Source organism: Passer domesticus, chromosome 2 (assembly GCF_036417665.1).
Source record: "Passer domesticus isolate bPasDom1 chromosome 2, bPasDom1.hap1, whole genome shotgun sequence".
NCBI classification, from domain to species: domain Eukaryota; kingdom Metazoa; phylum Chordata; class Aves; order Passeriformes; family Passeridae; genus Passer; species Passer domesticus.
Window position 1 is genome coordinate 18,493,631 of NC_087475.1, and position 13,601 is coordinate 18,507,231.

Sequence of the window (13,601 nt, forward strand, 5' to 3'; positions counted from 1 at the left end):
CCACTGCATTGCAAATCACCTTGTGTCCCAAAGAAGTGTAAGCTCTTTCACCTCCGTGGGAGAGGTGTTGGGAGATGTTTTACTCAGCTGCTTCTTTGAGGTCTGGGACACAAAGGCAGTAGAGAGCAGGGACTCAGGGCCCTCAGGGCCCTGAACAGTAGCCCTGTCTGCCACTCTAATCAAAGAATCATAGAATCATAGGATCATAGAATTGTAAAATTATAGAATATAGAATCACAGAATCATAGAATCGTAGAATCACAGAATCATAGAACTGTAAAATCATAGAATTGTAAAATCACAGAATCATACAATTGTAAAATCACAGAATCATACAATTGTAAAATCATAGAATCGTAGAATTACAGAACCATAGAAACACAGAATCGTGAAATCATAGAATCACAGAATCTGAATCGTAGAATCATAGAATTGTAAAATCATATAATCATAGAATTGTAGAATGACAGAATCATAGAATCAGAGAATCATAGAATTGTAGAATCATAGAATGATAGAATGGTTTGGGTTGGAAGGGAGGTTGAAGATTATATAGTTTCAAGCCCCCTGCCATACACAGAGATACCACAAGGCTTAATCCTTCGAGGCTTCCTTGGACACACTGAAGCATCCTGGCTGCCCTCCCAGGCATCCTGAAGCTGTACTCCTGCAACATCAATGAAAGGGGTTCCCCTGCCTCTCCATGGCTGCAGCTGAAATCAGTAATAGCACAGTATATGATGTAGCTGAATTGCTAAGGCAAAAAATGTGCCTGAGAGGAGAAAAAGTAGAAGGCAAATCTCTTTGCTTCTGCTCAGATCACAGTGCATCAGGTCTGTACTGATGACGGTCCTCGAGGGAAGGATAAGGGAAGCAGGTGAGGGAAGGCTCAGTATCCTCCTGCTGTGGGACTGACCTGTGTGCTGCAGGCAAGGGTTAGCCAGGGGTCTGTCTGCTGGCTGCCTCAGCTCCACAACTGCTCCATGCCTGGGGTCACTGTGTCTCTGTCTGTGGATACCACGTGCTACCAGCAGCCAAAAGAGCAGTACACTGGTGAAGGGCGGAAGGGAATCAGGTGATCTTTAACAGTATAGCAGTCTGAATAGTTATATAATAGTGAGAATAAATTTGGCTGTGTCAGATGGTTGAAAGCTTTTTTTTCTACAGGTAATTCCTTGAGAAGCAAAATCATCCAAGCTCCAAAATTATGCCATGGCAAAATGCAGAAATTGATCTATTTTTGAGAACAACGCTGCACCAGCAAGTGGATGGTCTAGGAAGGTAAATTAATGCTTCATTTTATCAGCAATTTTCTTTTCAGCTGGACTCCAGCCACTGGCAAATAGAAAATGGCTTCTCTTCAGGCACAGTAAGTGTCAACAGGCTTTTGAATTCCTTCACACCTCCCTCTTCCCCAGAACTCATCTGAGTTGCTGACCTCAACAACTGCTCCACAGAGACAGCAAATGAACCATCCTCCACCATCCTGCCATTTTCTCAGGTACTCCCTTCATCTGTCATGTATTGTCTCATTACTGGAAGCTGCAAATGTCCTTGTGTTTTCAAGGTCAGCTTTTACACCACAGTGCTGTTCCTGAGACTTGAATGTTCCATGAATAGCATCCTCCTTTCAAACAAAAGGCTCATATCAGGAGGGTACATGATCCTACAGAGAAGGTGGATTTATTTTTCAGTGAAGAGATACACATGAAACCTCCTCACAATACTTAAAGCCAGGATTAGATTATTTTGGCTGTAGGAGAGGAACAGCTCTACTGAAAGAAAATGAAGCCCCAGATAATTTGTTCTAGGCTACCAAGAAAGCCAAGGAAGCAATTCTCTGTTTGTTAGAAGACAATTCTTCCCATTTATTTACAATATAATTCCTCTGTTATACATGCTTTCTAATGGCTTTGTTCTAAGACTTGGAAAAAGTCACAAGGACAGATTTTGTATGATGTTTCTAATGACTTAAATTTCTGATCATCATCTTTTTTTTTTCTGAGAGCACTTTGTGCTATTTCCTTCAGATTTCTAGTCTCAGCCTATGGCTAAAACACACTGGATCCATCCAAGACACATAGCTCTTGTCTTCACTCTGATTTGTGAGGTGTCCCCAAGCAATTCTAGCAGAAGGACCAAGTGAAATTCCACCTTCCAACTGGCCGTATGCAGAGCTGACTGTGGTTTTTCGAGAAACACTTCTAGGTCTGTCAGAAGAAATTTCACTCACATCCTTCCTGTGAGTGAAAACAGACAACCCCTATGCAAGGTTTCTGATTTTTGTGTATGTGGAGAACACAATTCTCCGTGTGACAGTTGGAAATGGAAATTGGTGAAATGATCACAGTGTGTCGAGTTATGGCAAGCCTCACAGCATAATCTAAGATAGAGTTAGATCCCTCTTGCAAACAAAAGCTCCATTCTAGCAATTACTCAGGCAGCATATCTGCACAATTGTGCAGAGAGAGAGAGAATAAAAAATAAACTTTAAAAGAAACCTAAGCTGTAAATTATGGAGATCCATATTTGCATTTGAGAAGTAAACTGCCATGCGTGTGATAAAACCTGTCTTCCATCATCTTTCCAAAGAAATTGGATTGCGTGTGACGGCACCCGCTGCTGCACCACGCCGTGAGTTATACAGGAGCACTGCTGTGATCCTACTGATCTCTGAAGCTCCTGGCCCTTCTGCAATTTTCTTTATAGATTTCTAAATCTGTAAAATCATCTCCATGTGAACTGCATTAACTTATTTTCAGGATGAAGTGACAATCAGAGAAAGAAAATGGCAGGGAAGCCGACTCTAAAGGGTGCTAAACACTCCATCTTGTCATAGTGTCCAAGCTTTCTTTAAAGCTGCTTTAAAGAGGGCGGCTCCCCTCACTTTAAAGATGCATTCAAATCTAACAGCATTAAGATAATGGGGACTTGTAAGAGCCTAAATGAGAGATGCGGGGCTCCAGGCGGCTCTTCCAAAATGCAGTTTATTCCATGCAAGATGTTCCAGGGTCGTGGGCGACAGAGCCTGTGCCTACAGCTGTCAGCTGCAGCTGCAGGCAGGCCTGGAGACCCTGAGTTTAGGTTACAAATGCATTATATACTTTTCTCTCCTGAGCATCTTAATACAGTAGAACCAATCTATACCTTAACTTTTATCTATAGCCTATCATAACTAATACAATTACCATATTCATGTTAGTATTCTCCAATCACTAAAGGTTAGTACATAACAGTTTAAGCTAGAAGTTGTTCTTCAGTTTTCTTGCAGTGGAAAATTCTGAGACCTTTTTTCTACTTGCAACATTTGCTGACTTGTTTGCCTGTGCTATCTTTCTGCTTGGTAAAAACATCTTCTTGTTTGAGGTGGGTTTATCCTTTGCTCTAAGTCATAAAAACCCCCTTCTAACTAACATACCCTTTGCCTCCTTGGTTATCCAGTAAGACTGGCTCAGCAATTCTTTTCTTCTATATCAAAACTTGCTTCCATCTCTATTCCTTCCTCAGCTTCTACATGCAAAAATCTTTCTGCTAAGCATACATATCTGTGAGACTTTCTTGTCAAACTTTCATCCTTCCCAACATCTCCCCCGTTCTGATGAACAACAAAGATGCTAGAAACTGTCTTATTCATCATTCTCTGCACACACTGAAGTGCACAGGGTACTACTAACATAATTGTAATTATCACCACCAACACAATCAAGCCTAACTTACAAAGTTCCTTCAGCCAAGGTGCAAAGCTCCAACCATCAAACAAATTGTCTAACCAAGATGATTTATCTGTTGTAATTTGGTTAGCTAAATCTCTTAAGTTTTGCAACTGTTTATGAATAGAGGCAGAATGATCAGACAAATTCATACAACACAATCCTTCAAAATCTTCACAACCATGTCCATGTGCTAGTAAAAGAAAGTCAATAGCAGCTCTGTTTTGTAAAGTGGCATGTCTGACTGCTTCCTCATCTGTCAGCAAATCACTAATTATTGTAGAGGTGGCATTCACTTCTTTACTGAGCCAACACCCTAATTTGTTTAACTGTTTCAATGCAATTGCAGAACTTAACTGAGGTAAAAAAATGCTTGTAACAATTGAATTTCCAGAGTTCCAAGGGTGAAACTCACTATCACAGTTGCTCTCATAATGATGCCCTAAGGAAGATCTTATTTTTCTATTTTTCTTTTTCATTGCTTTTTTGATGCTGGGAGCAATTACTGTAAGTTGTCCCAAAGCACAAGGGCCGCCGTCTAGTTTTGAGGGAATACCCTGCCAAGCCCTGTCTCCACATATGAGCCAAATTCCTTTAGGAAATCGAATTGGAAGTTTGTTAAAACGATCTGCATAAGGTTCATCATATATAAGAAGCTTAGTTTGATTACACCAAGAAGTCATATTGTTATAAACTGGGTGATAAGGAGTAACATTTAAATGTGGCCCATTTTGTCCTATAAAATGAAACAAATAACAAGTGTCCATAGCTAATGAGCCTAAAATTTCTAATTCTTGAAGATCAGATTTATCAACTTTAAAATTATCAATATAAGTTTGGTGTCTTGGGCTAGGAGTTGGAGAAGTGTGGTGATCATCATATGGCCAATATTTCTCAAAAGTAACATTATCAAAACCTTCTGGGAAAGGCACTCCAACTAAACAAGTTGAAAAAGGTTTATCAGGGCTAGTGTTAGATAAGCAAATGGTGTCAGAGCCTGCAGACTTGGCTAAAGAAACCCAAACATTTGTTTTTGGTTGAGTTACAGGTAAAGCTTCACTGCAAAGATAAAAACAAAAGGTTAAAAGTAACATACACCCGCGCAAATTATAATACAACTCCATTCTCTTCTTGAACAGTTTCTGGCAGACAGTTTTCTCTGGGTGATCCTGCGTAGATCACGTTTGCGTGCCTGTCTCTCGGCTTCCACTCGCAGGGTCACTGGCTGCTGCGGAAGTGTCCACGGGCTTTGAGGGGTGGTACGGTTTCACGTTTTTTGCTGGAATCCACTTGAGTCCTGTATCTGTAGAAACACACGCAAACCCCTTGCCCCATGTAATAAGATCAAATGGTCCCTCTATTTTTCCTGATTCTAGATTTTTAATTAAAACTGGAGGGTGTTCCTTCAGTTTTGCTTTTTTGTTGTTCTTGAAATGTCTGTAAATGGGAGGATCTGGCTCTTCTGCAGAGCTATTCAAAAAGTTATAAACGTACAAAGCCTTATTCAACTTTCTTTGAGGTGTATCCTGGACTCCCCCCCCTTTTTGTTGATCTAAAATGCGTTTTAGAGTTTGATGTGTTCTTTCTACCATTCCCTGACCTGTAGGAGAATAGGGAATACCAAATGTATGGTGAACACCCCAGTCATTTAAAAATGTGGCCAATTCTTGTGAAGCATATGAAGGACCATTATCAGTTTTGATTTCTTGAGGGACACCTAATGAAGAAAATGCTTGTGAAAAATGCTGGCAAACATGCTTAGCTGTTTCTCCTGTATGTATAGACGCAAAAACTGCTTTTGAAAATGTATCAATAGAGACATGGATATTTTTAAATTTCCCAAAAGAAGAGTACTTTGTGACATCTGTTTGCCACTTTTGCAAACTTTCCAACCCCCTTGGGTTGGTTGCTCCCGTAGAAGGGATAGGCTGAACAAGCTGGCAGTCAGAGCAAGCCCGTACAATGGCTTGTGCCTGCTCTAGGGAGATGTGAAAATCTCGTCTGAGTGCCTGTGCATTTTGGTGAAAAAAAGCATGACTCAATTTAGCTTGTTCAACAATGTTAGGTAAGGTAGCTGCAGGAAGCACAGAAGTGCAATCTTTAATGTCTCCTTCAGTTCCCTCATCACATGTTGCTGATGCCAATGCATCAGCTCGTGCATTCCCTTCTGCCATAAATCCTGGGAGACCAGAGTGAGCTCTAATGTGAGCAACAAAGTAAGGATTAGTTCTGTGTAACAAAATTTGATAAAGACAGGTAAGCCAAAGACACAATGTGTCATTGCTAACATCTTTTAAAACAGACCCTTCAATTCTCTTAACAACATTAGCAACATATGCTGAATCAGTGACTAAATTAAAGGGCTCTGGAAAGAGCTGAAATGCTCTTACAACTGCAGCCAATTCAACAATCTGAGGAGAACCCTCAACTTTTTGAACATCTTGCTCCCAAGATTTAGTGTTTTTATTTTGCCACGTAATCACTGCTTTGTGTGTTTGTCCTGACCCATCAGTGAAAAGAGTAACTGCATCTAAAGGTTCTTCACTGATAAGGGGTTTCTCTTTGTAGCACAATTTAGCTTTGATCAGTTTGTGTGCTGGGTAATGAATGGAGCAAACACCTGGAAAATCTAACAAGGCATAGAGCAAATCTTCTGATTTTTGCATGGCCCAATCAAAATACGATTTAATCATAGGTAAATAAATTATTTCAAATTCGCAACCTGCTATAGAGAGAAGCCTTGCTCTGCCCTTAATGATAATTTGAGAAATCATCTCTAAAGATGTGAAGATTGTCTTTGGTGACCTGTAAGAAAGAAAAACCCATTCAATTATCAACAAAGGATCATTTTGAGAGGAATCCCATTGGAAAATGAGGCCATACTGTCTCAGCGTTTCTCCTAGAACTGCAAGGTAAAAAGGTTTATGCGGAATATAGCGATGAGCTTGTCTATTTTGTAGAGCATCTGTGATTTTTTCTAAAGCCTTGTTAGCTTCAGGAGTAAGGAATCTAGGGGACTTAATGTCATTGTTTCCTTTTAACAGATCAAAAAGTGGAGCAAGTTCATCAGCAGTGATTCCTAGTACAGGCCTAATCCAATTAATTTCACCTAAAAGCTGTTGTAAATCCCGCAGATTGTGAACACTGGTTCTGAGCTGTATCTTCTGAGGCATGATAGATTGTTCTGTTAGCTTCCAACCTAAATATTTCCAGGGAGCAGTCTCCTGTATTTTTGACTCAGAAATAACCAGTCCAGCTTTCTTTATTTCAGTGACAACACTGTCACGAGTCTCTTCCATTTGTTTCTGTGTTGGTGCTGCAATGAGCAGATCATCCATGTAATGAAGGATAACTGATTGTGGGAACTGCTCTCGGACTGGAGACAAAGCCCGGGCTACAAAGTATTGACAAATACTAGGCGAGTTAATCATTCCCTGAGGTAGTACGAGCCAATGATACCTTTGGAGCGGTTCCTGAAGGTTTGTACTTGGAACTGAAAAGGCAAAACGAGGAGCGTCATCTGGATGGAGAAGAATATTGAAAAAACAGTCTTTTAGATCAATAATAACAAGTGGCCAGTTTCTCGGAATCATGGAGAGGTTAGGTAGACCAGGTTGTAGTGGACCCATTTTTTCAATTACTGCATTAATTTTTCTAAGATCATGTAACAATCGCCAGGTGTTAGAAGTTTTCTTGCGGATTACAAACACAGGCGAGTTCCAGGGACTGGTAGTGGGTTTAATGTGGCCTTTTTGTAACTGTTCAGCCACTAGTCTTTTGAGGGCACTCAGTTTTTCATCTTGTAGGGGCCACTGATCCACCCAGACAGGGGTGTCAGTTTTCCAGGTGAGCTTCAGAGTGGCGAGTGCCTCGGTGGCCCCTACTAAAAACCCACTTCAATTTTTGCCCCCCACTGAGAAAGCAAATCTCTTCCCCATACCGTGATGGGTTTTTGTACTACATAGGGACGAATCAATGCTTCTTTTCCCTCTGGTCCTTTAACACTAACCATAGAATCACTTTGCAAACACAGGGTGGCGCCTCCAATGCCTGTGAGAGCGCCTGAGGGAGTTACTAACTTCCAATCCCTTGGCCACAGAGAATCAGATATTACAGTAACATCGGCTCCTGTATCAACCATGCCTGAGATATCAACCCGATCTCCACCCTTTGATAATTCACATGTCAGCAGTGGCCGTTGATGATTAATTTTTTGAACCCAAAAAACATCCAGATTCTTAGGAGTAACTGAGAAACTGTGTGATGACATTTGACCTATAGTCCCCAGAGGCAATGCTATAGCAATAGCTATAGGGGTTCTAGGTGGAATATGCAGTGGGGAAGAATCAGCTTTAGCTAGCACTAATAACTCTTCATTACAGTTAACAGACATTACACAAGGCAAAACAAGTAGTCCAAGAATACTGTTCCTCTCTTTTCCAACAACTAGAAAGTCTTGTCTTTTTTGTGATGTTCCGGTAACTCCTGTTGAGATATAATCATAACCATTATCTTTTAAGAAGGTTGTTGGTTTGGAGGTTGCCAAAGTGCACCAGGCCCCCGGGGATAGTAGGTCTGAGTCTCTCCCTGGGATTCGGCTGGCAATGAAGCGTAATGCTTCAGAGTCGGGGCATTCACAAATCTCGCCCCTTGTGTGTTCTCGGGTATCTGTGGTGCCACTATTTGTGTCATTGCACGGTGACGCTGCGTGCTCATTTTGAAGTTTTTTTGAATTAGGTTTCCCTCTGCATCATATTTAGAGCGGCACTGTCTAGCATAGTGCCTTCCTCTTCTACATTTAGGACAGAGGTCTGGCGCCTGTACATCTCTTCTTCCCTCCGGGCAATTTCTTGTTATGTGGCCAGGTTTTTTACAAAAATAGCACGGTCCTGATGCCACCGCAGCTTGCATATCAGCCATAGTATTATTTGGCTGTGAAGAGTTTAAATAAAGAGCAGCTAAGATTTCAGTTAGTTTTTGGTCTCGTGCTTCTGCTTGCACTGCCTGAGCAGCCGCCTGAGCCGTCTGAGCTGTAAGAGCTCTTTCAATTTGCTCTCCCAAAGTTTTTCCGAGTTCATTTGCCTGTATAGTGGCCACCTGCTGGGGGCTCCCAATCTTATTGCAGGCATCTATCATTTCAGGTACTGTAGGTTTATCTTTTCCAAGGGCTTTGATAGCTCGTTTGCACTCTTCTATGGCATTATTTTCAACAATATCACGCACCATAATTGGACGAGCAATTTCGTCACTGCACTGCCTTTCGGCTGCCTGTAGTACCCGATCCACAAATGTGGTAAATGGCTCAGATGGTTCTTGTTTAATTAGATTGTAAGCTTTTTCAAAATTTCCTGCTGGCTGAATTTGCAAGAAAGCTCTGCGAGCCATTTTTTTAATGTCATCAAATACCACTCTGGGTAAATTCAGTTGATCTTCGTTCCTGTCATCAGGGTGTTCCCCTGTAAGTTTGGATATAGTGAGGGTACGAAGATCTGCATCAGTGCTTTGCCTGTAAGTTGCCAATATTTCTGCAAGCATTCTTTTCCATTTAAGTTCCCAGAGCATATACTGTGAGTCTGTGAGAATCATGCTAGCAAAATTTTTACAGTCATTCGGTGTAAGGGTATGCCCCTCCAGAGTGTTTTTCAGCAATTGTTTAAAGTAAGGGGAGCATATCCCACTATCTCTCACGGCTCTCCTGATTTCTTTTATTTCGTGAACGGGGATGGGGGCCCATGTTCTAGGACTGCCAGGCTGTTGTCCAAAGATCACAGGCATAGCTAAGAGATCAAGACTCTCCTCTTTGCAGATTTGGCGTCTTATCTCCTGCCAGTCTGTTAATTGAAAATTATCTGACCCCCTCGAGGAATGTTCTGAGCTAGGAAGCAGTGCCGGAGGGTGTCCGGAGCTTGGCTTCTCTTTCAGGGTTGAGAGCTCTCCATTCCTGGGACAAGCCCTGGGGTTATTTGGAAACCTTTCGAATTGGTTTTCGGGGTGTCCTGGCTTTGGAGTAACGCAATTCCCCTCTCTCTCCGAGATATCGTTAGTTTCGTCTGCCTCTCCTGCTGCCTGGGCAGTTGGTGTTTTCTTCTCCCCCTCCTCCCCTTCCCTCGCGGTTGGAGAGGCCGGCTGGGCCTGCTCGGAGGGACGCGGCTGCGAGGGTGCGGGTGGAACGGGGCAGGGGCAGGGGCTCCGCGGTGGGGCATTCGCGGCGAAGATTTCTACAAGGACTCGGCAAGCGGGGAGAACTTTCGCTGCTGTTTTATCGCGCCGAGAGATAGCATTATATAATTTAACCCCCACAGATTCCCAAAAGTCTCTGGTATAGAAGGCTTCAGAGTCAGCATTTGGGATACGAGTTATAGTCCATTTAAAAAGCTCTTTGAGCTCTCGCTTAGGCAAGGATTTTGGACTTGATTTAACTAATGTTTTTAAATGCTGATACACATCTCTCCGAGGAACAGACTTATTCTGCCCCATTATTCCCGGTGCTCACCTGCTGTCCAGCTATGCAGCAGGCGCTGTGTATAGAGGCTCCGATCCAGGCACTGTCCAGCAGCAGCTTCTGTCCGGGCCCCGGTCACCCTCGTTTCAGGTGCCTAATCCGTGCGGCCGCTTTTTACTGAGTTCACCGAGAGGTCTCTTACTGCTAATAAGTCCGAGTTTGCCAACTAAAACGTGGGCGCCACTGTAAGAGCCTAAATGAGAGATGCGGGACTCCAGGCGGCTCTTCCAAAACGCAGTTTATTGCATGCAAGATGTTCCAGGGTCGTGGGCGACAGAGCCTGAGCCTAGAGCTGTCAGCTGCAGCTGCAGGCAGGCCTGGAGACCCTGAGTTTAGGTTACAAATGCATTATATACTTTTCTCTCCTGAGCATCTTAATACAGTAGAACCAATCTATACCTTAACTTTTATCTATAGCCTATCATAACTAATACAATTACCATATTCATGTTAGTATTCTCCAATCACTAAAGGTTAGTACATAACAGTTTAAGCTAGAAGTTGTTCTTCAGTTTTCTTGCAGTGGAAAATTCTGAGACCTTTTTTCTACTTGCAACATTTGCTGACTTGTTTGCCTGTGCTATCTTTCTGCTTGGTAAAAACATCTTCTTGTTTGAGGTGGGTTTATCCTTTGCTCTAAGTCATAAAAACCCCCTTCTAACTAACATACCCTTTGCCTCCTTGGTTATCCAGTAAGACTGGCTCAGCAATTCTTTTCTTCTATATCAAAACTTGCTTCCATCTCTATTCCTTCCTCAGCTTCTACATGCAAAAATCTTTCTGCTAAGCATACATATCTGTGAGACTTTCTTGTCAAACTTTCATCCTTCCCAACAGGGACTGAGGCCCATATGCCTCAATGAGCATTGAAGTACTCAGTACCTTCCAGGCAGCCCTTAGCCATTTGGATAGTCAGTCCCATAGACTAAGTACCCTGTTGGATCACCCTGAAGGATAGGGGCAATTTTTCCTGATACCCGACAGATGACTTGGTTGTCTCTGCATTGTGCAGCAATGTTTATTCTGAGGGGGGGAAGAAAGAAGCTTTACATTCACAGAGTAGAAATGCCTTTCAGAAATATATAAAACATGAAAACAAGGCAGATCCTTTCAAATCTGTGTTAAAGATTTGCTTATTCAAATTGGATCTTCACACGGTTAAGAACTCAATCCTTTTTAACGAGTGCTTTAAAATGATTAATTGCTCCATGCATCTGACAGATAACTGAATTCATAAGTTATGGTTCTTATTCCCATATTTTAAGCTAAAGAATGATGAATAACAAATAGCCAAGTTCTTGTCTGCGGACGAATAGGCAGCTTCACATTAAATCTGTATTAAATCATCTATTCTACAAATGCTGCACAAATAGAATCATATTCTCTTCTTGTTTGCAAATAGAAAGTTGCAAAACATCATCAGGCCTGGTAGCTATCAGACATTTAAGTTATGAACTCTATCTTAGGTTTACCAATGCAGTAAATATATCCAAATGTTGGAAATTAACCACTTTTGTGGATTTATCAGCTTTAGTTCAGAAAAAAAGTATGCTAATGCGTGCTTAGCTTCAGGTCTACTGACCTCTGGGCCATACTCATCTGTACAATGCTAAACTTGCCAACATTCCCTTTTCGTTTCTCTGAATTAAATCAGGTTTAGAAGCATTTCCATCAATAAGGTTCCATCATTTCAGTGGGAAAATCTGTGAGGGCAGAGGCAGTCTAGACATCAGGTGCTCCTCAGAAAGCTTTTCCTCTGGATAAAGTTTCTACATCGCCTCTGATAAAATGGAAGTTTGTGTTCTGTATGATCCAACATCCCTACATTTTCTTATAGAAACACAGTAATAATTACTTCAGTTTTACTCTTTGCTTCAAACACAATGTTCTGATCTGCTATTTCAAATATCACTCTATTGAGCTTTCCAAGCAGCCTCTCCTGGGTTCATAAAAATCTTGGGGTTTGCTTTCTAGCAGAACTGCTGTTGAACCACAGACAGTGACAACTCATTATCTCTTGCTCAAGACATATCATCTTGCCTGTTTTTGTTTTCTAATCCACTATTGAATCACTGCTGAACTGGAAAAAAAGTAAGTAAGCAAGCATTTCCTATTTGTTCTACAATTTTTCAATTACTGCATGGAATAAAAAAAGTGAGAAAAAATGTGTTAGGGGTGAAAATTGTATGCTATCCAAAATTACATATAGAAATAATGTATTTATGTTTTATACTGAATTTTCTCTGAAATTGTCAGAACAATACCAAAAAGCAGTAGAGGGAACCAAAAACACAAGATTTTTCTTTATGCACCTTCCTTCTTCAGCATGGCTTTTCCACTCCCACTTCGCAAAGACCACTCTCATCAGTTTCCACTGATGGCACTTGCATGATCAGAATCATTTGTGGTGTTGAACAAATGTATCAAGTAGGCAAACTTTGTGCATAGAATAGAGCTGAACTCTGGTTTTCTCTGTGCCTTAAATGATTCTTTGATCAGTACATCCCAATCTCTCAAGGATACCTTTCATATCACAAAGCTAGCAGTGGTATACACAGATTTTATTACTTTTCATGCATGAAGTCAGTGAAACCAAGTTCGAGTACCAAGCAACTTTTAAGAACGACCTGCTGCTCTTTCTAGTGCCACTAGGATGCTGCTCTGCAGGCAGCACTTGCTGAAGATTTGAAAAAAACTTCCTTCTGGCTAACCACAGCTGAATATGTGTATTCAGCTTCCATATGTTCTTGTGTAAGGATTTGGATTGATTTCCCTGTATCCTTGCAGTTCTGCAAAAAGCAAGGAAAGGCAGAGATTTGGGGAATATAGAGTATTAAAGAAGCATGGTTGCTGCAGAGGGATTTTTTTTTCCAAGTACACTTGAGCATATATCCTGTTATAGACACAAAGAAAGATGAGAGAAGGGACTATTCATGGTTTATGCTGAATACCAATTATTGTATTGCCCTTCTGAACTGGGCACATGATCCCACACCTAATTCCAGTTCCTGACGTTCTGTAAAGATTAATGACTTACACCATGTCACTGCTTTGCAGGTTTCTGATTTGGCATATTTTTGATACCCTAAGAAAATGACCTCTGAATTCTGCTTCAGTCAGCCTAGCTGTCTCACTGGAGAGCTATGCCAGCTACACTCTTACATGCTTTTCAATCCATACTGATATTCTTTCAGATGAGATAACTTGACCTTTAGGAAACCCATCTACAGCTGAATGTGCAAGAAGTGACAGCCAGAAATGGTATGTTCTTGTCAGGGTAATAAAGCCAAGCTCCAAAAAAGATCTAATGTATGCAGATTCCTTTTCTTTCAGGGGTGACTGTAATTTCAGGGAAAAGGCAAGCAGGTGATTGATTTGTTTATAGTGAG

General features: G+C 41.4%; 1 long non-coding RNA gene across 3 annotated transcripts; it reads left to right on the forward strand.

Annotated features, from left to right (window-relative positions):
• Positions 1-544: 544 nt before the first annotated feature.
• On the forward strand, positions 545-13,601 carry LOC135293466 (uncharacterized). Of its 3 annotated transcripts, none has more exons than XR_010355586.1 (5): positions 545-877; positions 1,168-1,281; positions 1,419-1,501; positions 12,187-12,303; positions 13,407-13,601. It is a non-coding gene; the product is annotated as an uncharacterized LOC135293466 (long non-coding RNA). The 3 variants fall into 3 exon arrangements; XR_010355585.1 differs by having other exon boundaries at positions 545-833; XR_010355587.1 differs by having other exon boundaries at positions 545-833; positions 12,190-12,303.